Source organism: Pongo pygmaeus, chromosome 6 (genome assembly GCF_028885625.2).
Source record: "Pongo pygmaeus isolate AG05252 chromosome 6, NHGRI_mPonPyg2-v2.0_pri, whole genome shotgun sequence".
In the NCBI taxonomy this organism is placed as follows: domain Eukaryota; kingdom Metazoa; phylum Chordata; class Mammalia; order Primates; family Hominidae; genus Pongo; species Pongo pygmaeus.
This window is the reverse complement of record NC_072379.2, coordinates 6,404,551-6,431,257: the sequence shown is the minus strand read 5'-3', so window position 1 is coordinate 6,431,257 and position 26,707 is coordinate 6,404,551. Positions and strand designations below refer to the sequence as shown.

At 41.6% G+C, this 26,707-nt stretch overlaps 1 protein-coding gene across 2 annotated transcripts in view; it reads left to right on the top strand.

Moving 5' to 3' along the window:
• Positions 1-26,707, top strand: part of CYTH3 (cytohesin 3) — a 106,355-nt gene that overhangs the window by 39,748 nt on the left and 39,900 nt on the right. The window contains exon 1 of one of the 2 annotated variants that reach the window (XM_063668099.1): positions 25,753-25,867. The exons of the other annotated variant lie outside the window; for it this stretch is intronic. The gene's annotated coding sequence lies outside the window, so the exon portion shown is untranslated. Of the gene's footprint in view, positions 1-25,752; positions 25,868-26,707 lie in introns of those variants that run through there. 2 annotated transcript variants of the gene reach the window in all.

Sequence of the window (26,707 nt, the reverse complement as noted above, 5' to 3'; positions counted from 1 at the left end):
CAGTCAGAACTACAGCTGCAGCCGAGACCACACTGTCTGGCTGAGGTTGCCCAGTGGCTGCTGCTGCAGCCACCACTGCTACAGTCCTGGCTGTTGTTGGCACTGGCAAAATGATTTCCAAATTGTCTATTTCCAAATTGTCACACTCTTTTTGGTCTGAGCCCTGGGCAGAAGTTCGGGCTTCTGTAATTGGCCAGGTTCACAACAGGAGGCTGCAGGGAGAACCAGGACCTGGCTCTTTTGCTTCTGTGATGGCAAGTGGTCCATCATTACAGGCCATGTGGTCCACCTGTCACGATAGCCTTAGAAGGGGCAGGGGAATAGCAGTTGGGAGAAGAATAAATGGAGAATAGGAAGTGGGAGTGCTGGGTAGAGCATCCCCAAGGCCAGCAGTCAGACTCAGAGCTTGCTTAATGTAAGAGTGTGTCCCTGGGTGCTTCTTGTAGTTGCAACTCTTAAGGCCTCCTTGAATCTGGCTGTGGTACTCCCAAGATTGGAGAACCAATTAGCCTGCTGGTTTGTTTCAGTAACCAGAATTGTGCATATGTCTGGGATGAGTTTAAGGGTGGTTATGCTTATCAAGGATTGGGGATTGGCAGTGAGTCTAGTGGAAGGGTGAAAGGTAAGACAGCCGTTGAAAAAAGGTGCATCTTGGTGCTGAACTGGGAGAGAAGCCAAGTCTTGAGGGTGCAGGGAGATCAGGAAAAGAGGCAAGTTTAAAACTCAGATGCAAATGGGGGCAAGAAAGCAGAACGGGTAAATTGTTGCAGGTTATGGCCAGAGAATAATTTCTCTTGAGATCAGGCTCGTTGGAGAGCCTGTTCTGACAGTGAAGATTCAGGTGGTGTTAGCAGGGTGCCTGAGACCTGGGTCCTGATGCCTTTAAACCATTATTTGAGCTCCTGCCCTTTGGTTTGATCATGTGCTCACATGACAATTTTCCAGTTATAAATGGGATCCCCACTTGGGAGATAATAATCATGTTAATATCTAGGATTCTCTTACCTGTGATAAGTTTTTATTTGTTTATATGAAATGATCAATCAGCATTGACAGAATGCAGTAAACTGTATGGCCAAAGACTCATATTTGTTTGGTAGTTGTTATTTCTTATTGTTAATTTATACATGGGCACACTGGTTTGATACATACATTTCTCCAGTGTGCTGAATGTGTGTGTGTGTACCTGAGAGGTGGATCTGTTCCTAGCATGTAAAGCAGTCCTGGAGATGAGCACCGCTGGGTGAGGCTGCCTGGGAGACACCCCGGCCTCACCACCCTGCAAAGACTGAGATGCTGTCTTGACATCACCTGAGCTGTGAGCAGGTTCTGCCCTCCTGCAGGGCTCTTTGGAGTCTTCGTGCTCACTCTGTTTCCTTTGCCCAGGAAGCTCTTCTCCCAGTCCCCACTCTTGGTCTGGCCAACTCCTCCTCCTCCTCCAAGTCCCTTTTCTCTTTTCTCTCGTAGAGTTTATCAGTGTTTTGAAATAATACATTTGAGTGTTAAGTGCTGCGTTCCCTACTAACTAAACAGAAAGCGTGAGGAGGGCAGAAGCCCTCTGCCCGTCCCCACTCATGCATCTTCCGACTGCAGACAGTTGTCTGGAGAGAGCAGGCAGGCAGTAGTGTTTGATGAAGTCTAAGGCGTGGGTTAGTACAGGTGAGAGGGGGAAAGGCCTGGGTAACTCAGGGAGCCATGTGGCTGGGGTGACTGTGGGGAAAGTGAAGGCACAGTGGGAAGTCTGTGAGAACAGCTCTGTGTGGAGCCACAAAATCACTGATTTCAAGATGAAAGTGGCCTTATTGACTTTTTTCCTGAGATTGTAAAAGTGCAGGCTCCTAAAAAAAATTATAGAAAATTACAAAGAAGAAAATAAACATTACCTATAATCCTACCATTATCAACCTTTTGGTTTGTATAACTTTTTTCAAAATACGGAATTTTATGTACTTAGAGTGTTGTACCCATTTTTTTTCATTTACTATGTTGTAGACTTGTTTTCATGTAGTAAAGGTTTACATTGTCATTACATGGCTGCATTGGATCCTTTTCATGTAGTAAAGGTTTACATTGTCATTATGTGGCTGCATTGGATCCGTGGCATGAAACTTGCTGTGTCTAGTATTGTGGACGCTTAGGTCTCTTACGTTTTTTTCACTATGTAAACCCCACTGTGATGATTATTCTTCCTGTTGTAATTTCAGTCCCCTAAGACACAGAATTTTAAGTCTGGTGGCTAATAGAGTAAGCAGAATGATAATTAGGATTCCAGGTTTTTATTTTTGACTAGTTTTGTCTCTTTGGGATTTGCATTAGTTATTCCATACAGCTTAAGTTCCCTTTTCCCTGCGGTAGAACGGGAATAGGTATCTTAACCGTAGGTGCCTGAGACTCTGCTTTATGGAGATATACTCCTTGTAAGTTTCCAGCTGAGGCACCGATGTTAATAGTAGTTAATATAATCAGAACAATAATAGCAACAATAATAATGGTCACATGCATCACTTTCCATTTGGACTGAGTTTGTTTGGTGGTCTCACAACCATCCTTGAGTTGAGATGGGTTCTTTTTTATTTTATGTTTATTTTTATTTATTTTTGACATGTAGTCTCACTCTGTCGCACAGGCTGGAGTGCAGTGGCATAATCTCTGGCTCATTGCAACCTCCACCACCCAGGATCAAGTGATTCTCCTGCCTCACCCTCCTGAGTAGCTGGGATTACAGGTGTGCACCACCACACCCGGCTGACTTTGTATTTTTAGTGGAGACAGGGTTTCACCATGTTGGCCAGGCTGGTCTCGAGCTCCTGACCTCAGGTAATCCACCCACCTTGGCCTCCCAAAGTGCTGGGATTACAGGTGTGAACCACTGCGCCCAACCCTGAGATATGTTCTATGAGCCCTACTTGACAGCTGGGAAAACTGAGGCTTAAGCAGATTAGATAACTTGCACAGGCTTGTAAGGGTGCAGTTGAGCGGTGGAACACTGTTGCTTGTTCCTGGAGTTTGCTGCAGCAAGCACGCTTTCTTCATTCCGTGTGTCTCATAGGAAAATGAGCACACCTGATAGCAGTGAAGTATAATTTCTTTGTAAGTTTAAAGAGACTATTTTTAAACTAGAAACAAATGTTTTGTCATTATTTAGACATATGTAAAATTAGATGTTAATTGTTTTTCTTTCTTTGGCTATAGAGGAGTAGCAGATGAAAAGAAGCAAGTAAGTAAGGAGAGGCTGGCATTCTGGCAAACTTTGATAACGACATAGTTCCTCTTTAGGTCCTCTACACTTTATTTGGCTAATTCAGGTTTTACTTCTGTTCCACTGTTTTATTCTGTTGCTAGAGAGCTGTTAAACATCTGTTCCCTCTGCTCAGAGGGGGTGTGGTTATCTTCATATGTCTACACAGTGACTCTCTGTATCCTGTTCGTATGTGCCCTAGGAGCCTTCAGAATAAAGGGGCTCGGACAGCGATTGCACAGTGCCTTATGTTTTCCTTGTCACTGCATCCTCAATAACTCACTAATTACCAATAAAAATGTCTGACAAAATTAGATATTTTTCCCACCAGAGGAATAAAGGAAAAGAAGATAAGATTAAGTGGAAGGAAGAAATCTATTTAAAAAGGGGTGGATTTTACATTCTTAAAAACACAGCCGTGTTCTTGAGTGTGAGGGAATCCTTTTGTGGATCTGGTCTGTGGGAGGGGTTGATAGAAAGTGTGGGAGGACCCTGCTCAGAGCGGGAGGCAGCCCGGATTTCCAGAAGCAAAATGTTAAAGTTGAGCATGGTTTGGATGCAGATAAGAAGTTCTTTTGCTTCCTCTACTTGTGTTAAAACTGTTCATTTTTTATTTTTAAGGTCGTCTGGGGGGAGTTTCTTTGCTTCCAGCCTGGATCTCTCAGTGTGGCCTGACCCTTGAATCCTACCCTCCCACACAACTTGAGAACTTGATTCTTTTCTCACAAAGACTTCTTTCCAACCCCTCCCCTCCCCCTAGAAGACTCCATATTTGGAGCTGAGGATTTTGAACAGGGCCCTGGCCAGAGGGCATGTTACATATGTTGTTCTGTCCCATGTACATGGAAAAGCATAAGCTTTAAAGCAAATGTATATAAAAAATGGAAAAGGTCCCTCTAAGCCAGGGACGCATGATTTTCTGTTATGAATGTGCTATACTTATATGATCATTCTCTTTAACTTGCCTCTTTGAAACTGGAAAAAAGGTGACCAGAAATGGCTGGAGGTAATGAAAGGGAATAGAGAATCAAGAAAGTAATTTATTTGACCATTCTTTTGTGAGCCTTGGGTTAGCAGAGTTAAATACTTAAATAAGAACATAAAATAAGGGAAAGCTTCCATTTCCACATTCATTATTAAATACTTTTTAAATAGGAGAATGAGTCAGAGTGAACCCTAGCAGTTATCTGGTTGTTGTTGAAATCTAGCCCACCTACCACATTTTCATAATTAAACACAGGCCTGAGGCAAACATCAGGTTCTCATTCTCCAGAAAGTGAGCACTTGTATACCCTGGTTCAGCCAAGGTCCAGTAAGGTTACTTGTTCACATTCACTGTGGAATTCTCTGCTTGGGAAACCATCATGTTCAGGAACATTTTCAATAAAGTTTATGAAATATCGTATTGGCTTGGAACATGCACAGAGAATTTGACAACCCGTTTGGGTGGAGGAATACAAACTTCGTAATTATTGAAAACATAGTTGTTGTAAATGCTTCTCTTGGGTTGCTTACTTGGGCCCCAACCAGAGGTTTTCCAGCCTTGGCAAAGCTGCCTAAAGCCTTTTGTGTAGAGTAAGGGCCCTGATAGTGGCATCCTCATTTTGATCCTGTCTGTAGTGGGAACGCTTCCAAGTCTGATGCTTGTTGTAGGTTTCTGCCAGAGGTCCTTCACTTAGGTTAAGACATCTTCTATTCTTAGTTTAATGATTTTTTTTTTAATCGGGAAGGGCTGTTGAATTTTATCAAATGCTATTTTTCCATTTATTGAGATGAACGTATGTTTTTCATTATGAGCCTTTCAGTACTATTTGACTTTTTTTTTAAAAACCATTTGCACTTCTTATATCCACTGACTTGAGGCTTAAAATTCCTTCAAAATGCTAACTTTACAACCATCTTCTGCCTGTGTTTTTCTTTGAATAGAATTTTTCCATCAATCTGTTCCTATCTGCTTTCTTTTTTTGTAGTGATTTCAGCATCTCTGGGCTGTTGGTGATTTTTTTATTCTTTAAAAAGCCTCTTCTATCATTTCATGGGTTTGTCAAGAGAGCGGGCACACCATGTGCCAGCCCTTTCCTCTTTTTTTTTTTTTTTTTTTAAGACAGCGTCTCTCTCTGTTGCCCAGGCTGGAGTGCAGTGGCGTGATCTCGGCTTACTGCAAGCTCCACCTCCCTGGTTCACACCATTCTTCTGCCTCAGCCTCCTGAGTAGCTGGGACTACAGGCGCCCGCCACCACGCCCAGCTAATTTTTTGTATTTTTAGTAGAGACGGGGTTTCACCGTGTTAGCCAGGATGGTCTCGATCTCCTGACCTCGTGATTCGCCCACCTTGGCCTCCCAAAGTGCTGGGATTACAGGCATGAGCCACCGTGCCCGGCCCCCTTTCCTCTTAAACCAGTCTCTGGGACTTTAAAAATGCCATCCTTCCTTACTCAGGTTCTGCTACATAGGAACCTTCAAGTTCTTACAACCTTTGAGATGTTGTGTTGCTTTACTTTGAGATGCTGACTGAGAGTCAGAGTTGGGAATACAAATCCTCACAACACGGGTTGAAATGTTGGGAAGTAACTTAACTAAAAAGTTAATCAGGGCATTAGCCATGGAGTGGCTGGAAGAATCCTCACTGGGGCTTCAGCCAAGACTGCCAGCTTCACCTTCTTTCCTGGACTGTGAGATAAAAAGCAGATGGATTCTACTCCAGCTTGCCTGCTGTGCCCTAAAATAGCGCTCTCCCACCTCCCCACCCTCATCTAAACATTAAATTCCTCAAGTGTTCCACCTTTTAGATGTTTGTGAATGGGAAATGGAATGCCAGATGTTCTACAGCTGTATCCAATCTGCGGAAGACAGAGATGTGGTTCAGGCTTCCCAGCAAGGAATGAGGAAGTATCTCCAGTGCTTTCTAATCAAAGCATTGGAGGGAATATTGTTTGTGGGTGTGGATGTGTGTGTACAGGAGGACGTCTGGATCTTTAGGGAGACCTCTCAGAGCCCTTCAGTTTTAAAAGGAAGCCAATCACAGATGCATTGCTTTTTACTTTTAATTTTTTTTAAAAACACCTTCCTTGATGTAGGGTTTGCTAAGCTAGGGACATGGGTTTATGTTCTCGGCCACCTAGGGATGAATGTTTCACATTGGGTTCTCTTTGTTTAAAGACAAATTTTTTTTTTGTTTTTAATTTTTATTTTATTTTAAATTTCAGGCTGTGTGTGGTGGCTCACGCCTGTAATCCCAGCACTTTGGGAGGCTGAGGCGTTGTGGTCTTGAACTCCTGACCTCAGTCTGGCCAACATGGTGAAACCCCTTCTCTACTAAAAATACAAAAATTAGCTGGGTGTGGTGGCACACGCCTGTAATCTCAGCTACTCAGGAGCCTGAGGCAGGAGAACCACTTGAACCGAGGAGGTGGAGGTTGCAGTGAGCTGAGATTGCACCTTTGCACTCCAGCCTGGGCGACAAGAGTGGAACTCCATTTCCCAAAAAAAAAAAAAAAAAAATTCTTCAAAAAAATATATATTTTCAGGCCATGCTTGGTGGCTCACACCTGTAATCCCAGCACTTTGAGAGGCCAAGGTGGGTGGATCACCTGAGGTCGGGAGTTGGAGACCAGCCTGACCAACATGGAGAAACCCTGACTCTACTAAAAACACAAAAAATTAGCCTGGCATGGTGGCTCATGCCTGTAATCCCAACTACTTGGGAGGCTGAGGCAGGTGAATCGCTTGAACCCAGGAGGTAGAGGTTGCGGTGAGCCGAGATCGTGCCATTGCACTCCAGCCTGGGCAACAAGAGTGAAACTCTGTCTCAAAAAAAAAAAAAAATTTTTTTTCCTTCATCGTAATGTAGGCTCTATCTTAACAGTTTATCCCATACCTTGACCTTTGTATCCAGAACAATTTCTATGCACAATTCATTGGATATGTGATAGTAAATATTTACATGTCTTTGGACAATATGACATATATAATATTGTACTGTCTTAATTTCAGGCTTTATTAATAATAGACATTCAATAATGATAGATTAATAATTTGTTTATAATTGTTTTGGAATTACAGTCATCACCTGATCTAATTTTAGAACACTTCTTCACCCCTAACAGATCCCTCACTCCTGTTTGCAGTCAGTCCTTACCCCAGCGCCAGCCACTGGCTAATCTGGTTTGTCTCTATAGATTTGCCCTTTCTGATATTTAACATAAATAGAATCATGCAGTATGTGGTCTTTAGCATCTGACTTCCTTTACTTCACATAATGTTTTCAGGTGTCATGTATGTTATAACATATCCGTAGTTTATTCTTCTTATCTGAATATCCCAGTGTCAGGAAATACTACAAGTGTTATCCATTCATCCATTGATGGACATTTGGTTTGTTTCTGCCTTTTGGCTATTGTAAATCATGCTGCTATGAACATTCGTGTACACATACTTGTTTGAATACCTGTTTTCAGCTCTTTGGGTATATACGTAGAAGTAGAATTACTGGTGGTTCTATGTTTAATTTTCTGGAGAGCCACTAAATTGTATTCCACAGTGACAAAATGGAACCATTTCCATTCACGCCAGCAATGTTTGATGGTTAAATTTCTCTACATCCTTGCCAACACTTGTTAGTATGTTTTTTAAAGTATAGCCATCCTAGTCTTAGCTCTTATCCTAGGTCATTCACTCATTTTGAGTTAATTTTTGTATATGGCATAAGGTAGGGGTCTAGACCCTCATTCTTTTGCATGTAGATGTCCAGTTGTCCCAGCACCATTTGTTGAAGAGACTTGTTTTAAATACTTTTAATATATGGTTTTGTTTTTAGGCTCTATAGTCGGTTCCATCGATCTTTCTTTTTTTTTAGCTATTTTTGCAGCAGTGTCACACTTTGTTAATAGCGCTTCAGAGAATGTGTACATATTCCATGTATACCTACTTACTCAAGCCTCTTAATAGCATTCAGGTCATCTTTGTCTTTGTTTAAGAAGCAGAATTAGCCAGGCATGGTGATGGATACCTGTAGTCCCAGCTACTCAGGAGGCTGAGGCAGGAGGATCACTTGAGTCCAAGAGTTTGAGTCCAGCTTCTCATTTGCTTTTTATCTGTGAGTACGTGTTTTTGCTTTTTGTGCAATGGAAAAATATGTGAATAGGATACAGTTGTGAATCAGTAAGGATTATATATGTGGAAGCAGAAAAGACAGTATTTGCATCATTCATAGGGTTCAGTGATTTGACTGCTGTAGTTATGTACATGATCTGTCTTGCAATTCTGGAGAATTAATCTGGGCATAAATACCGCATCTGCATTTAAGAGGAGAAGTGAAACATCCTTATTCATTTTTATTTGCTTCAGATAGTGAAGGAAAAAATTACCTGTCAGTAAAGGCTGCCAGCAAGTGTTTAATTCACTTTACATTTATTAATTATTGATTGATTGACTATTATGAGCAGGCCAACTGGAGTGTTGTTTGAAACTGCCTTTTAAAATGTTCCTTTGTCATATTAGCTGTTTTGTCAAATAAGAGTTAACTGTCACCCAAAAATGTGGAACACTTTATAATAATGTATAATGGTTATATAAAATTGGTTCAGGGTTTTTTTTTTTTGTTTTTTTTTGTTTTTTTTGTTTTTTTTTTTTTTGAAACGGAGTCTCACTCTGTTGCCCAGGCTGGAGTGCAGTGGCGCGATCTCAGCTCACTGCATCCTCTGCCTCCCTGGTTCACGCCATTCTCCCGCCTCAGCCTCCCGAGTAGCTGAGACTACAGGCGCCTTCCACCATGCCCGGCTAATGTTTTTGTATTTTTAGTAGAGATGGGGTTTCACTGTGTTAACCAGGATGGTCTCGATCTCCTGACCTTGTGATCCACCCATCTTGGCCACCCATTTTGGCTGGGATTACAGGCGCCCAGCCAAAATTGGTTCAGTTTTAAGACTCAGCAGTTGAGAGTAACATTTGCCTGGGATTCTTCTCTGTATGTTAAAATGTTAATGACTCCTCTCTTCAGCAGGTGTCATCACTGTGACAGGGATATAGGGGGAAACACGAGGCACTTGCCTTGAGAACAGAGACAGAGTTAGGCATTATCGACAGGTGCTCATTTGGTATCACATTTTAAAATGACTAAGCCCTAATCTTCCTTCGGTGATGTCCCTTGACATCTCTGCCTTTGGAAGTCTGGCTGCTTTTTCATTAGCACCTTGATCACATCCCACTCAGAGGCTGTGAAGGGCACCCTGGCAGGAGGGACCAAAGCTCTTTGCCACATACTCTGCTCTGTCCTGCTGCTTTTCCCTGGAATGGCTGCCAGGACCTGTATGACTGGAGGTCAGATGTGCAAGTCCTTCTGTCTGGTCACGAGGGTAAAGGAAACACCTGGTTTTTCCTTACCTTATGCAATATAAAGACTGTTTTTTAGTTTTTTTTGTTTCTGTTTTTGTTTTTTTGACAGTGTCTTGCTCTGTTACCCATGCTGGAGTCCACTGGCACCATCATAGCTCACTGCAGCCTCGGATTTTAGGCTTCAAATGATCCTCCCACTTCAACCTTCCCAGTAGCTGGGACCACAGACACGCCTCACTATGTCTGGCTAATTTCCTTTTTATTTTTTGTAGAGCTGTCCTCCCACCTCACTCTCCCTGAGTATTGAGGTTACAGGCGTGAGCCACCATGCCTGGCCTAATTTTTTTAAAACTTCATTTTGAACTAATTTGTAGATTCACAGAAAGTTGCAAAGATAACAGTACATAAAGGTTCCACTTGCCGTTCACTTATTTCCTCACACTGGTTACATCTTATGTAACTGCAATACAGTATCAAAATCAGGAAGCTGACATTGGTATGAGGTGTATGTATAGTTTTGTGTAATCTTATCACCCATGTGTAGATTGATGTAGCCACCGCTGCAATCAAGATACAGAACTGTTCCATCACCACAAAGTTCTCAGGCTCCCTCCTACTACCCCAGTTGTCTTCTCCTCAACCACCCTAAACCCCAAACAATGACTAATCCATTTTCCACCTCTGAGATGTTATCATTTTGAAATGTCACATACATCAAATTATATAATATGTACCGTTTTGAGACTGGGGTTGTTTCTGGGTTTTTTAAAATTCAGCTTAATGACGTTACAATCCAACCAGGCTGTTGTGTGTATCAGTAGTTCATTCATTTTTATTGCTAGATAATATTCCACGGTATGAGTATATCACAGTTTATTTCTCCATCCACCTATTGTAGAACTTTGGTTGTTTCCAGTCTTAGGATATTACAAGTAAAGTTGCTGTGAACATTCATGTTCAGGTTTTTGTATGGGCATACATTTTAATTTCTCTGGAATAAATGTCCAGGTGATATTGCTGGATCACATGGTAAGTGTATGTTTAGTTTTTTTTTGGAGAAGAAGTCTCACTCTGTCGCCTAGGCTGGAGTGCAGTGGCGTGATCTCGACTTACTGCAACCTCTGCCTCCTGTGTTCAAGCAATTCTCCTGCCACTGCCTCCCGAATTGCTGGGACTACAGGTGCCCGCCACCACACCCGGCTAATTTTTTGTATTTTAGTAGAGGTGGGGTTTCACCGTATTGCCTAGGCTGGTCTCGAACTCCTGAGCTCAGGCAGTCCACCTGCCTCAGCCTCCCACAGTGCTGGGATTACAAGCGTGAGCCACCACACCCAGCCATGTATGTTTAGTTTTATAAGAAAATGCCAAATTATTTTCCAGAGGTCTATAACATTTTACGTTCCCACCAGCATGTATGAAAGATCCAGATTGTCCACATCTTTGCCAGCCTTTGGTATTTATTTATTTTTTTTTTGAGACAGCATCTTTCGTGACTTTCTCCCAGTCTGTAGCTTCTCTTTTCATCCTTTTAATGCTTTGCAGAGCAAACGTTTTTAATTTTGATGTCCAATTTATTGATTTTTTTCTTTTATGGATTCTCGGTCATGTCGGTGGATTCTGAGTCATTACTAAGCCTTTGCTCTCAAAGATTTTTCTCTTATATTTTCTTCTAGAGTTTTATAGTTTTACATTTAAACTTATGGTCTACTTTGAGTTCATTTTATATAAAATGTGAGGTTTAGGTCAAGTTTCATTCTTTGGCCTATGAATAGCCAATTGCTGCAGCAACATTTATTGAAAAGAATATCCTTTCTCCATTGGACCACTTTTACACCTTTGTCAAAAATCACTTGGCTAGGCCAGGTGCGGTGGCTCACCCCTGTAATCGCAGCACTTTGAGAGGCCGAGGCGGGCAGATCACTTGAGGTCAGGAGTTTGAGACCAGCCTGACCAACATGGTGAAACCCCGTCTCTACCAAAAAAATACAAAAATTAGCTGGGTGTGGTGGCGCATGCCTGTAGTCCTAGTCATTTGGCTCTGAGTGTGGGCTCTTCTGAGTTCTGTCTTCTGTTCCATTGATCTGTGTGTCTGTCCCTCTGCCAACACCACAGTCTTGAATAATATAGTTACGTAAGCCTTGAAATTGAGGAGAATAATTCCTCCAATTTGTCTTTTTTCAAAATTGTTCTAGCTGTTCTGATTCCTTTGACTTGCCGTTATAAATTTGAGAATGGTTTTTGCTACCTCTTAAAAAAAAACAACTTACTGGAAATTTGAGTTTTTCATTCCAAGCTGGTGGAGTTTGTACTTTTTTAACATCCTCAAAAACCTTGTGGATCTCTTCTGTATTTCACAGGGGACAAGAGGGCCCTCCATAGATCTTACCTGTGCGGTTCTGTTTCTATTCCTGGCTTCTGCTGAGAGGGTTGAGGGGATTCATGAGTGACAGGCTTAAATCTCTTCAAAGAGCTTTCTCTATGAATGAATACTCTGACCTTTTAATTCTTCCAGCATACTAGCGAAACATTGGCCAGCCACACCCTTGTCTTTCCTTAGAGCACTTTTTCCTGCCAGTGAATCTCCTAATTTTATTGTCTTTTGCAATCCATGCAGGCTCAGAATTTCCCAAATTAAGTCCTGGTTCCTTTTTGCATAATAGTTTCTCTTAATTTCTCTCTTTTGCATTTTACTATAAGCAGCAAGAAGAAACCAGGTTGCACCTTTAACACTCTGCTTGGAAAATGCCTTAATTAAATATCCAAGTTCATCACTTACACGTTCTGCTTTTCACACAGTTGTAGGAGATAATTCAGCTATGTTTTCTGCTAGTATATAATAGTTTCCAAAAAGAGGTGGCTCATTTCTTTGAGTAGTACCAGCAGTACATTTAATGTCCATTTTTCTACCAACAGTATGCTTATGAAGATGTAGGTATTCTCTAAGATGATACAGACTTTCTCTACTCTGCTCCTCACTTCTCCTGAGTCCTCAGTGGCAGTCTTTTTTTTTTTTTTTGAGATGGAGTCTCGCCCCGTTGCCAGCCTGGAGTGCAGTGGCACAATGTCGGTTCACTGCAACCTCCGCCTCCTGGGTTCAAGCGATTCTCCTGCCTCAGCCTCCCGAGTAGCTGGGACTACAGGTGTGCGCCACCACGCCCAGCTAATTTTTGTATTTTTAGTAGAGACGGAGTTTCACCATGTTGGCCAGGATGGTCTCGATCTCCTGACCTCGTGACCTGCCCACCTCGGCCTCCCAAAGTGCTGGGATTACAGGCGAGAGTCGCCATGCCTGGCAAGTGGCACAGTTTTTAACATCCACATTTCTATGATCTGTTTAAGGCAATCTAGGCTTTCTGTATCGTCATCTTCAAAATTCTTCCAGCCTCTGTCCCTTGCAATTTGAAAGCTGGTTCCACATTTTTAGGTATTTGTTATAGCTGCACCCTAGTTCTGTATTCGTTTCCCGAGGCTGTTGTAACAAGTTACCACACATTTTGTGGCTTAAAATAATACACATTTATTCTTGTACTGTTCTAGAAGTAAGAAGTCTGAAATCAGCTTCACTGGGCCAAAATAAAGGTGTCCAGTGGGCTGTGCTCCGTCTGGAGGAGAGAATGCATTTTCTTCCCTTTGCCAGCATCTAGAGCTGCATTTCCTTGTCCATGACCCGTCTCCATCTTCAAACCCAGCAGCCTAGCATCCTGCTTCAGTCATCACGTTGCCTTCTTCTGTGTCACATCTCCTGTGCTTTCTTCTTATATGGACATTTTTTATTGCATTTAGATCCCCTGGATAATCCAGGATAATCATCTCCATCTAGGATGCTTTTTCTTTTCTTTTTGAGACAGGATCTGGCTCTGTTGCCCGGGCTGGAGTGCAGTGGTATGATCTTGGCTCACTGCAACCTCCCACCTCTCGTGCTCAAGCCTCCCACCTCAGCCTCCTGAATAGCTGGAACTATAGGTGCACACCACCATACCTGGCTGATTTTTGTATTTTTCATAGAGATGGGGTTTTGTCATGTTGCCCAGGCTGGACTTGAACTCCAGAGCTCAAGTGATCTGCCCACCTTGGCTTTCCAAAGTGTTGGGATTACAGGCATGAGCCACTATGCCTCGCTCTCCATCTATTTTTTTTTAATCTAAAATTCTTAATTCTATTTGCAGAGTTCCTTTTGTCATATAAGTTAACATTCACAAGTTCTAGGGATTAGGACCTGGATATCTTTGGGGGTCAATGATTCAGCCTACTACAGTTTTCTGTGGGGTCTTGAAAAACATGAATATTATGCTGTTGGTGGGAGTGTTCTATAATCTTTCTTAGACCTTGTTGGTTGATGGTGGTGGTGAGTTCTTCTCTATACTTGCTGATTTTTTGGTTCGTTAATTATTAACAAGAGAGAAAGGCATTGAATTCTCTGACTGTAATTGTTGATTTCTCTCAGCTCTGTTGTTGCTGGAATCACATATTTTGCAGCTTTGTTTGGTACATATACATTTAGAGTTGCTATGTCTTTTTGATGGATCATTATATAATATCTGTTTCTGGTAGTTTTCTTTGCTCTGAAGTTTACTGTAGCTGTTTTATTAATATAGCCACACCTGCTTTCTTTTTATTAATGTTTGCATGATATCTTTTTCATCCTTTTACCTTCAGCCAATATATTCAAATATAACATACGTGTATTTGAAGTGAGTTTTTTGTAGACAGCATCTAGGTGGGTCATGTATAATTTTTAAATTCTACTCTGCCAATCTTTTAATATTTAACATTTATATTTAGACCTTTTACATTTAAGATGATTATCAGCCAGGAGCAGTGGTTCATGCCTGTAATCACAGCACTTTGGGAGGCCAAGGCTGGTGGGATCACCTGAGGTCAGGAGTTCGAGACCAGCCTGGCCAACATGGTGAAACCCTGTCTCTACTAAAAATAGAAAAATTAGCTGGGTGTGGTGGCACACGCCTGTAATCCCAGCTACTTGGGAGGCTGAGGCAGGAGAATCACTTGAACCTGGGAGGCAGAGGTTGCAGTGAGCGGAGATAATGCCATTGCACTCCAGCCTGGGTGATAGAGTGAGACTCAGTCACACCAAAAAAAAAAAGAAGTCATTATCGATTATATTAGGGCTTAAGTCTGCCATTTCTTTTTCTTTTTTTTTCCTGTTCAGCTTTTTGTTTTCTTTTTCCTATGAGTTACTTGAAGACTTTTTAGAATTGCAGTTTGACATATGTGTGTGTATGTACGTGTATGTGTATATATATACATACACACACATTTTTTTGAGATGGGGTCTCACCCTGTCATCCAGATTGGAGTGCAGTAGTGTGATCTTGGCTGACTGCAACCTCTGCCTCCCAGGCTCAAGTAATCCTCCCACCTCAGCCTCCTGGGTAGCTGGGACCATAGGTGTGCATCACCACACCCAGCTAATTTTTTGATTTTTTTCGTAGAGATGGGGTCTTGCGGTGTTGCCAAGGCTGGTCTCAAACTCCTGAGCTCAGGCAATCCACCCACCTGAGCCTCCCAAAGTGCTAGCATTACAGGTATGAGCCACTGCACCTGGCCTCTATGTTTTTGATTGCATATATCTCTTTGTATAGCTTTTTAAATGGTTGCTCTAGGTGTATGTTTGCATATATGTATGTATGTATGTATAATAAGTAATATATATATTTATATAATTACCATCTACTGGTGGTGTCACTTTACCAGTTCAAATGAAATGTAGAACCCTTACCTCCCTCTGTGTCCCTTACTCTCTCCAATTTATAATCTTCTTAAATATTTCTTCTGTATACATTGAGAACTACATCAGATGGTGTTAGTTTTTACCTCAACCATCAAACGTGATTGAGAAAACCCAAGAGGAGAAGGAAAGTTTTTTATACTTATACATATTTTTACTGTTTCTTTTGTTCTTGTTTTCTGATATTTCAAGATGATTTCTTTGATCATTTCCCTTCTAGTTAGAGAACTCCCTCTAGCCATTCTTTCAGGATAGGTCTACTGGTGACAAATTCTTTTCGTTTTCCTTCATTTAAGAATGTCTCAATTTCCCTTTCATTCCCAAAGGATAACTTCACCAGATATAGAATTCAGGGTTGACAGTTCTTTCCTTTCTTCACTTGAAGAATGTTTTGCTACTTCCTCTGGCCGTTGTGGTTTTGATGAGAAGCCCATTGTCATTTGAATTATCTTTCTCCTATATAGGTAAGGTGTTATTTTCTCTGGTTGGTTTCAAACTTTTTTCTCTTTCAGAAGAATGTGTATCATGTGTCTTGGCGTAGGTCTCTGGGTTTATCCTGTTTCAAGTTTGTTTAGCCTCTTGAATTCGTAGGCTTATGTTTTTTGCCAAATTTGAGAAGTTTTCACCCATTAAAAAATGTTTTTCTAGCCCACCCTTTTTGTCCTTATTTGTCTTGGTTTTTTTTTTTTTTTTTTTTTTTTTTTTTTTTTTTTTTTTTTTTGAGACGGAGTCTCACTCTGTCACCCAGGCTGGAGTGCAGTGGCGCGATCTCGGCTCACTGCAAGCTCCACCTCCTGGGTTCACGCCATTCTCCTGCCTCAGCCTCCTGAGTAGCTGGGACTACAGGTGCCCGCCACCACACCTGGCTAATTTTTTGTATTTTTAGTAGAGATGGGGTTTCACTGTGTTAGCCAGGATGGTCTTGATCTCCTGACCTCGTGATCCACCGGCCTCAGCCTCCCAAAGTGCTGGGATTACAGGCGTGAGCCACCACACCTGGCCTGTGCTCATTTGTCTTTAGGGAAATTATCTGTACGTTTCGGGACTATCAAGTGCCCCTGAACTGTGGAGCATCTTCTGCTCTTGGGTCACTAGAGCAGGGGGAATAATCGGGAAGAGCTTTTTGGTGTTGCTCAGCTGCGATTTTCCTTGTCAACTCTCACGTGCTCCACGTTGTGGAGTGGCATTTTAAAATCCGACTAGTACTTTTTCAGAACACTTGAAGTAACAGAATTCTCAGAGGAAGAGGGGGCATCCTATCCCATTTTCTTCACACACAAATAACTCTGTAGTTTTGTGTAAGGTGGGTTCTATTTAAATTTTTGTCTTTTTAAACATTTACCAAAATAACCTTACTCTTTTTTTTTTCAAGCCAATCAAAATCAAGATAAGAAAATACTATTGTCTCTATACTAAGAGTATGACTAGGCAGCTCTTTGCCTGTGGTTGCGAGGAACCACAGCCTTTCACAGAGTGAATATTCGCTTTGGCATCAGTTTTTATCATAGTTGGTAATTTGATATTACCGTGGGAAATCTTGTCAATCGCATGTGTCCTTTAGTTAGATGAGAAGGAAACAACACATCTTACAGGCCCTACTTGTCTCTTGAACTAGCAAGTTATTTTTGTTAATTAAAAATTTTGTTTTGTATGGTTTGGTGAGAGTATGCTCAGTTTGTTTTGTTCTAAGGTCATTCTTAGGCCGAGTGGAATGTGGCCCTCTTAGGTACCAGCTCTCATAGTGGGGAACTCCAGGGCTGAAAATGACACTTCTCTTTGGAAAAAGCACCAGTTTGTATCGTTTTGAAGAGCCGGATGCTGTAGGTTATTTAGGAGTACTTAGTAATATTTGAAGAGAAAATAATAGTAGTATTTTTTTAAAGCATTCCTTATACACAAAATTAAGGGAAAATGCCGTTAAAATCATTTAGAAATCTGTAGAGTTCTCTAATAGTCAAGGCTTTTAAAATTTATTTCTTATGTTTTGAATTTTCAAAATACTTTTCAACATTTTAGTATGAAAAAGTTCAAGTATACAAAAATGTTGAAAGGCTATACAGTGGCTTAGGTGTAAACTCCCCACCTAGGATCCATAATTAACCTTTCACTGTTTGTGCTTTATCACATGTCCGTTTATCCGTCTCTCATCGAGCCATCAATCCATCTTACTTTTTAGACATTTCAAAGCTGGAGGTATCAGTGTAGTTTATCTTTTGGACCTGTTTTTCTCTTATTTGTGTGGTCCAAGATGGGCCCTATAAAAACTTTGAATCAAAATATGTCTTCTGAGAAGCTCTAGTTCCTCTTACAAGGTCAGGGGAGTCTGTGACACTCTGCTTTCCCTGCACTCCAGTGAGCCTTCCTAAAAGGATGCTGAGAATAACTCCTGTGCTCTGATGTGTATGTGGCTGAGAAGAACTGAAACTTCATGGAGCCAAGTTCTCTTGGTGGGCAGAGAGAACATCCAGACAGAATGGGCTGTCTTCTGGGCTGGGCTCCTGTGATGGGTTCCTGCCTTGCTGGCTTCCAGGGAACAGTGTTAATCTTCTGCTTGGGTGTAATCTTGAATTAACTGAAGAATCTAGGAAAGTGCGTGAGATTGTGTCTTCAGACACCCAAAGAGAGTACCAAAGCTGTGAGATAGTCACACTTAGGAACTGTGCTTCCCTAGACCATTGGTTCTCAAGGCCCCTGGGGGTTGAAGGCCAAGGAGATTAAATTTTTCAAACTGGGTAATTAAAGACAATGGCAAAAAAAAAAAAAAAAAAAAAAACCATGGGGACACTTTACTGGGATTGAGATTGTATTGCAAAGAATGGAATCAGAGCCCTCGTTGTTGTAGATAGGCACCAATGTTATTAAAGCCCTCTTGACTTTAAGATTGACACAAAATAGTGGAAATCTTACTAAAATGGTGTTGGAGGTTCCTCCTTTCCCCAAACTCTTTTCTATACCATGCAACAACGGATAGTGCTGGGATATATTTTCAGTAATTCACGAAGACCATGAAAATGAATGAAATAGCTCTTTTAATTGCAAAGAGCTAATAAACATACATCTCATCTCTGGAGCACCTTTTGTGAAAAGCCTGTGTTCTGAGTAGTCTGATAATTCAGCAAATATCTCTGAGTTCCTACTATGTGCTAGTCACGGTTCTTGGTGCTGGGAATTTAATAATGAACCAGACAAGCAAGAACCCTGTCCTTGGGAGTTGACATTCTTATAGGAGGACACATAAACTAAACAATAAGTCAGTGGGATGCTACTAATAATATTAATACATGGCACTTGTAGGTGCAGTAGTTACTGTTATCCCTGTTAAAGATGAGATGACTGTGTGGAAAATTGGAAACCTTGTGCACTGTTGGTGGGAATGTAAAATGGTGCAGCTGCTGTAGAAAACAGTGTGGAGATTCCTCCAAAAATTAAAAATCGCACTGCCCCAGTGCCCTTCACAATGGACAAGAGCTGAAGCCACCGGAGTGTTCATGGCCAGATGAATGGATAAACAAAATATGGTCTCTCCATACAATGGAATATTACTCAGCCTTACAAAGGAAGGAAGGCTGGTCCGAAGGTAGTGAGTTATATCGATTGTTCAGTTACAGGTCTAACTCCTTATTCTCTTTCCTCCCTTCTCACTACTGCATTTGACTAATCTTTAAAACAAAATTGAAAATAATTTGTTTTTAAAAAAGGAAACTCTGTCACATGCCACAACATGGATGAACCTTGAGAACTTTTTTTTTTATGTTTATGCCAGGTGAAATAAGCCAGTCACAAGACACATACTGTGTGATTCTACTTATGTGAGGTACCTGAGTAGTTGAATTCATAGAGACAGAAAGTAGAATGGTGGGTGCCTAGGGCTGAGGAAAGGGAGAATTGGGGAGTTAGTATTTAATGGGTACAGAGTTTTACAAGATGAAAAAGTTCTAGAGATGGATAGTGATGATAGTTGCAAAACAGTGTGAATATACTTAACAGTACTGAACTGGACACGTAAGAAAAAATGGATGCCAGGCCTGGTGGCACATGCCTGTAGCCACTATTTGGGAGGCCGAGGCAGAAGGATTGCATGAGCCCTGGAGTTCAAGGCTGCTGAGTCATGATTGCACCACCATACTCCAGCCTGGGAAACATCGGGAGACCTTGCTTCAAAAAAAATGATTGAAATTGAACTCATGGAGATAGAGAGTAGAAGGATGGTTACCAGAGGCTGGGAAGGGTAAAGGGGAGATAAGGATGATTAATGGGCACAAAAAATTAGTTAGAAAGAATGAATAAGACCCAGTATTTTTTATTTATTTATTTATTTTTGAGACAGAGTCTCACTCTGTCGCCCAGGCTGGAGTGCAGTGGCACAATCTCAGCTCACTGCAACCTTCACCTCCCGGGTTCAAGTGATTCTTGTGCCTCAGCCTCCTGAGTAGCTGGGATGACAAGTGCAAGCCACCACGCCTGGCTAATTTTTGTATTTTAGTAGAGACATTTTGGCCAGGCTGGTCTCGAACTCTGGGCCACAGTGGTCCACCCACCTTGGCCTCCCAAAGTGCTAGGATTACAGGCATGAGCCACCGTGCCCAGCCAAGACCTAATATTTGATAGCACAACAGGGTAACTATAGTCAATAATAATTTAATTGTACATTTAAAAATAAAAGAATATATTTAGGCCAGGCACCGTGGCTTACTCCTGTAATCCCAGCACTTTGGGATTTGAACTCCTGGGCTCAAATGATCCTTCTGCCTCAATCTCCTAAGAGTCTAGGACTATAGGTGTGCACCACTGTGCCCAGCTGTGTTATGTGTTTTACCACAATTAAAAATTTAAAAATTTTTGAAATGAGAAAAAGCACAGGTGTCCGGTCTTGCACAGCTAATGAAGTGGTAGAGCCAGGAGTCAGGCTCCACAGTGTGGCTCCACAACACACGCATTCAGCCATCATTCTGTTCTGCTTCCAAAACACCCTGGGTAAAAAGTGCTATGAAAGAAATACAACAGCCATGTCTGATAGGAAGCAATTGTGCAGGGAGCTGGGAGTCTGTCCTTTAGACAGGGTGATCAGGGAGGGCCTGCTATGAGCAAGAGCTGGAGGGAGCTGGAGCCAGCCAGGTGCTCAGGAGAGTGGTTCACAGGAGGGGATGGTACCCCCGTGGCAGATGGGGTCGAATCAGGGAGGGCACTGTAGGCTCAGGTGAGGAACTTGGATTTTATTCTGAACCCAGTGGGAAGTCATATGTGTTTTAAGCAGGGAAGAACATGATTTGATTTATATTTTCGTGAGTACTGCCAAAACTTCACTTGGAAAGGAAATTGAGAAAAAATTCCGGAATATCGATTTCTCTATTTTGTGATCAAATATCAAATAGAATATTTAGGTTTTACAAAAGATTAATCCTCACTCTGCTTTTTGGTGCTGTTTAAGCATTTTAAGTGTAACAGCTCTATCAGTGAAGGCAATATGCCCAACTGTTTTCTTGGAAGATACTTAGTTAAAGATGCTGAGGAGGAAAAAATACTGCTTTCCTAAGCCTGGCACCACTACTCAAGATGATGTGTGAAGTTGTGTCAGAATCCATCAGAGTTAATGAAATGGATTGGAGAAAAATGACTGACAAGCACTGGGGGTTTCTTTTGGGGACACCAGCAGCATGAACACTGTCTTAGATTTCACGCATTTTTAGCCGAAGTTCCACCTATGGATATAGCAAATTAGTTATAAAAATGTTTTTACCTTCCCAACTTAAGTTCTCAAGGCCAAAGATTTTGAAAAAACTTCAATGAAAGGGATAAATCTAATCTTAAATTTTAGGTGACATCTCCCTGACATGGTAGTTGAAAACTCATTTGAAATTTGATAAGGAATCTTCTTTCATCTTCTGTCGCATCTTCAAGAGGACATGTTGGGAGTTTGGGTTGATTAAATTGTCAGAGATGACTTTCACAAAGTTGTCTTAGAGAATTATTTGGTAGCTTTGGATGTCATTATCCCTACTTTAAAAATGTTATTAATAGACTTTAGTTTTTAGAACTAATTTAGATTTACATAAAAATCGAGCCGACAGTATAGAGTTCCCATCTGCTCACCGCCTCCCAGCTCATAGTTTCCGTTATTAACATCTTACATTAGTGTGGTGCATTTCTTACAATGGATGAACCAATAGTTGATACCTTGTTACTAACTGAAGTTATGGTTTACAATAGGATTTCCTTTTGGGGTCCTTGGGGTTCTGACAGGTGCATAATGACATGGATCCACTGTTACCATATCATACAGAAGAGTTTCACCACCCAGGAGGCCCCTGTGCTCAGCTATTGATCCCTCTCTGTGTCCCCCTGAACCCCTGGCAACCACTGATCCTTCTGTTGTCTCAGTAGCATTGCCTTTTCCAGAATGCCATCTAGTTGAAATTGTGCAATATGTGGCCTTTTCAGATTGGCTTCTTTCACTTAGCCATATACATTTAAAGTTCCTTTATGTCTTTTCAAGGCTTGAGAGCTCATCTCTTACTATCACTGAATAATATTTCATTGTCTGGATGTATCATTGTTTATCGAGTCACCTATTGAGGGACATCTTGGTTGCTTCAGTTTTTGGCAATTATAAATAAAGCTGCTATAAATATTTATGGCAGATTTTCATGTGGACATAGTTTCCAACTCAGTTGGGTAAATTCCAAGGAGGGCAGTTGCTGGATCGTATTGTAAGGCTGTTGAGCTTGGAGAGAAACTGCCAAACTGTCTTCCAAAGTGTCCTCACATGGTTTTTAGTCACGTGCATTTGTGAAGCTGTTCCCCCGCACCGCCAACGACAGCTTCTGGCTGTGAAAGAAACTTTATTCAGGATTGATCTCAGAAGTTGTTTGTTTTACTCTATTTTTCAGTTAGCTAGGGTAGAAAGTCTCAATGTCTATTACTAGTTTTTCATGACTGAGGTCAACATATTCATCGTTCAAGATCTTACAATATTTTTTGTTTTGATTTGTTTTGAGATGCAGTATTTAATTTGAAATTTCTAGTAATATTCAAGAAGAGAGTTTGATTAGCTTGAGATAGTAGTAGTATCCCATTTACAAATGAGGAAACTGAGGCATATAGAGGTTAGGTAAAAGATGCTCTGCCTAAAGACGCAGAGCTAGTAAGTGGCAGAGAGAAGATTTGAGACAAGTCCAGCTGCAAGATTGACTGTGTCACATTGCCTCTGTATCTACTGCATTCATGATTTAAGGACTTATCTATTCAGTGCTGTATTTTATCAGTGCTTCTCAAATTTCCCTGTTGAACAAAATCATTTGGGAAGCTTATTAAAATTCAGAGTCCTGGGCTTCATACCCAGAGGTTCTGATTTGGTAGGTTTGGGATAGGGTCTAGGAACTCTATTTTAGACAAGTACTTCCAAGTGATGGAGAAGGTCTTTAGACCATGTTATAAAAAACTGCTACAGAAAATGAACTCTAGGCCAGGCGTGGTGACCCACATCTGTAATCCCAACACCTTGGGAGGCCGAGGAGGGAGGATCACTTCAGACCAGCCTGGGCAGCATAGCAAGACCCCATCTCTACAAAAATAAAAAATGGTTGGGTATGATAGCAGGTTCCTGTAGTCCCAGATATTTGGGAGGCTGAGGCAGGGTGATTGCCTGAGTCCAGGAGTTGGAGGCTGCGGTGAACTATGATTGGGCCATTGCCCTCCAACCTGGGTGACAGTGAGATCCTGCCGCCACCTCTCAAAAAAAGAAAAGAAAATGAGCTAGAATGAATGACTGGAACGAAGCACTTTTGCCGAGGATCCCAAGGAGCTGGCTACGTCCTTGACCCTTAGGTTTAGTTTTGCTGTATGGAACTGGGGAATAAACTGTCCTTGACTACTGCATTTGGTAAGACACATGCCACTACAGTGATTCTTCCATTGCTTATTGGTGGTTGGCTGCATCACCAAACAGGAAGAGCAGCAATTGTGGGTTGGCACGTTTGTTGTCAAGAGGCTGTTTATATATGAGTCCAAAAGGCTGATTTGGGTAGGGTTGTAACACCATGTTTGTTTGTTTTACATGTAACACCATGTAAATACAAAGCAGTTATTTAAAAAACTTGCAGTGACTGCCCTGATTGGCTAGTTTATTGCTAAGTTTATCTGTCATCTTTGTAGTGTACAAAAATTGTTACTTATGCAGTGATAGATGTGTATACCTACACTTGATCTTAGCCAAAAGTCTGAGAAGCAATAGATAGATGTATATACCTAAGGTAGAAGGAGTCTTGGAAGAATAAGAACAGTAGTGCTCAAAAGTATCATCCTATAGAACAGTTATTAATGGCTTTTTTATCTGCTCCTAACACCTTTCCCCCCACCCCCGCAAGACAGGGTCTGGCTCTGTCACCCAGGCTGCAGTGCAGTGGTATGATCTCGGCTCACTGCAACCTCCGCCTTCTGGGCTTAAGCCATCCTCCCACCTCAGCCTCCCAAGTAGCTGGGACTACAGGCATATACCACCGCACTCAGCTAATTTTTGTATTTGTTGTGGAGATGGGGTTTCACCATGTTGCCCAGGCTGGTCTTGAACACCTGAACTCAAGCAATCTGCCTGCCTCGACCTCCCAAAGTGCTGGGATTACAGGTATGAGTCACCGCGCCCAGCCTTTTTTTGTTTTGTTTTTTGAGATGGAGTCTCGCTCTGTCACCCAGGCTGGAGTGCAGTGGTGTGATCATAGCTCACTGTGGCCTATATTGCCCAGGCTGGTCTCAAACTCCTGGTCTGAAGTGATCCAACCCCCTTGGCTTCCCAAAGTACTGGGATTACAGGTGTGTGCCACTCCACCTGACTCAAACATCAAGTTTGAGTTAAATGCTATTCCATTAAAAAGTAGGCATTCTTTATAGCTGTATATCACTGATTCTAAGATGCACATTTTAGGCCATGCGTGGCAGCTCACGCCTGTAGTCCCAGCACTTTGGGAGGCTGAGGTGAGTGGATTCACGCGGTCAGGAGATGGAGACCATCCTGGCTAACACAGTGAAACCCCGTCTCTACTAAAAATACAGAAAATTAGCCAGGCTTGGTGGCAGGTGCCTGTAGTCCCAGCTACTCGGGAGGCTGAGGCAGGAGAATGGCGTGAACCCAGGAGGTGGAGCTTGCAGTGAGCCAAGATCGCGCCACTGCACTCCAGCCTGGGCAACAGGGTGAGACTCCTTCTCAAAAAAAAAAAAAAAAAAAAAAAAAAAAAAAAAAGTTGTGCATTTTAATTTCTGTGAAATTGGAATGTGTCTTATGGTATGGCATCTTAAAGTTTATAGTATTGGTGTTTTTTTCTTTTAAACAGGACATAAAAATAATGGTTTACTTAAAATTGATGGGTTTTAGATTTTATGAAGCTTTTATTCTGTAGTTAGTAATCTCTCTAAAAAGAAAAAAATCATCTCCTCCATTGTCTCTTAAAACGCTGCTGGGACTTGCCCTTTACTTGATGCTTTGTATCTTAGAGCCACAGGATATAAGGTAGAGGTGGCAGTGAGGCCACCTGACTCATGTTTGTACCTTAGAGTGGACTGTCCTGAAGTCATCCTAGGGCAATTAGCATTGGTTCTGTTAGTGTTTGGCATGTTCTTAGAATGCTATTTCAGTGTCTTTTTCAGGAAATTCTTCCCTTCTTCTGTTAAGGATGAACAGACATAGGCTTTTAAGGGCAATAAGTAAAGCGCCCAAATGTTTAGCGTACCTAGAACTCAAGCTATTTTCCATGTATTCATGTACACACACCCTTGTGCATCTACTGCCTAAATTGAAGTAGACATTTGCAACATCACAGAAGGCTCTGATATGCCCTTTTTCAGGCAGTACTTTCTGCCTCCCCAGATTACCCACTGTTTTGATTCCTATCAACACAAATTAGTTTTGTCTGTTCTTGACCTACTCTGGATGTTTTCTATAAATGGAATCATACAATATGTGGTCTTTTGTGTGGCTGGCTCATTTCACCTAGCATCATGTTCTCAGAGTTCGTCTGTGTTGTAGCATGTATCAGTACTTCATTTTTATGGCTGAATCACATTCCATTATGCATATAGACCATATATTTTTAAATCCATTCATCTGTTGATGGACATTTAGGTTGTTTGGGCTATTTGTGAATAGTGTTGCAATGAACATTCATGTACAGGTTTTTGTGTGGACATATGTTTTTACTTTTTGGGATATATAACTAGAGTGAAATTGCTGGAATGCAGACTCTTTTAACTTTTTGAAGAACTGCCAAACTGTTTTCCAAAGTGGCTATACTTGATTGCATTTTAATAATTGATTTCTGTATTATTTTCTGTTTTGGGTTTAAGCAGTTGTTTTTCTGATTTTTAAAGATGAGTGCTTAGTTTATCATTTTTCAACAAAATTATTTTCTAAAATAAGCATTTTTTTTTTTTTTTTAAGAGATAGGACCTTGCTGTGTCGTCCAGGTTAGAGTGCAGTGGTCCAATCATAGCTCACTGCAGCCTCAAATTGCTGGGCTCAAGCTATGCTGTCTCAGCCTCCCAAGTAGATAGGATTACAGGTATGTACCACCACACCTGGCTAATGTGTTTTGGTTTTTTTCAGACAGGGCCTTGCTATATTGCCCACGCTGTGGTAGCATCTTAAGTTGTGATTTTCTAAGTTTTTCTAGCTTTAGTACACAAGTAATATTTTCACATTATCTTTCTCTGCTCTTCTTGTTTTTTGTTTGTTGCAGACGGAGTCTCATTCTTTTGCCCAGGCTGGAGTGCAGTAGTGAGATCTCGGCTCATTGCAACTTCTACCTCCTGGGTTCAAGTGTTCTCCTGCCTCAGCCTCCCGAGTAGCTGGGATGACAGGCGTGCACCACCATGCCTGGCTAATTTTTTGTATTTTTAGTAGAGATGGGGTTTCACCATGTTGGCCAGCCTGATCTCAAACTCCTGACCTCAGGTGATCTGCCCACCTTGGACTCCCAAAGTTCTGGATTACAGGTGTGAGCCACCGTGCCTGGCCTTTGTTGGTATTTTCTAATTTACATTACGTTGTTATCTTTGACCAATGATTTATTTAGAATTGTGTTTCTTAATTTAATTTCCAAACAAATGGGTTTCCTGGTCACTGTTTTTTGTTCTTGCTTTTTTGAGAGAGTATTGCTTTGTCACCCAGGCTGGAGTGCAGTGGCATGATCATGGCTCACTGCAGCCTTGACCGTCCAGGCTCAGGTGATTCTCCTACCTCAGCCCCCAAGTAGCTGGGACTACAGGTGTGCGCCACCATACCTGGCTAATTTTTGTATTTTTAGTAGAGACAGGGTCTTCGCCATGTTGCCCAGACTGGCCTTGAACTCCTGGGCTCAAGTGATCCACCCCCCTCAGCCTCCCAAAGCTCTGGAATTGCA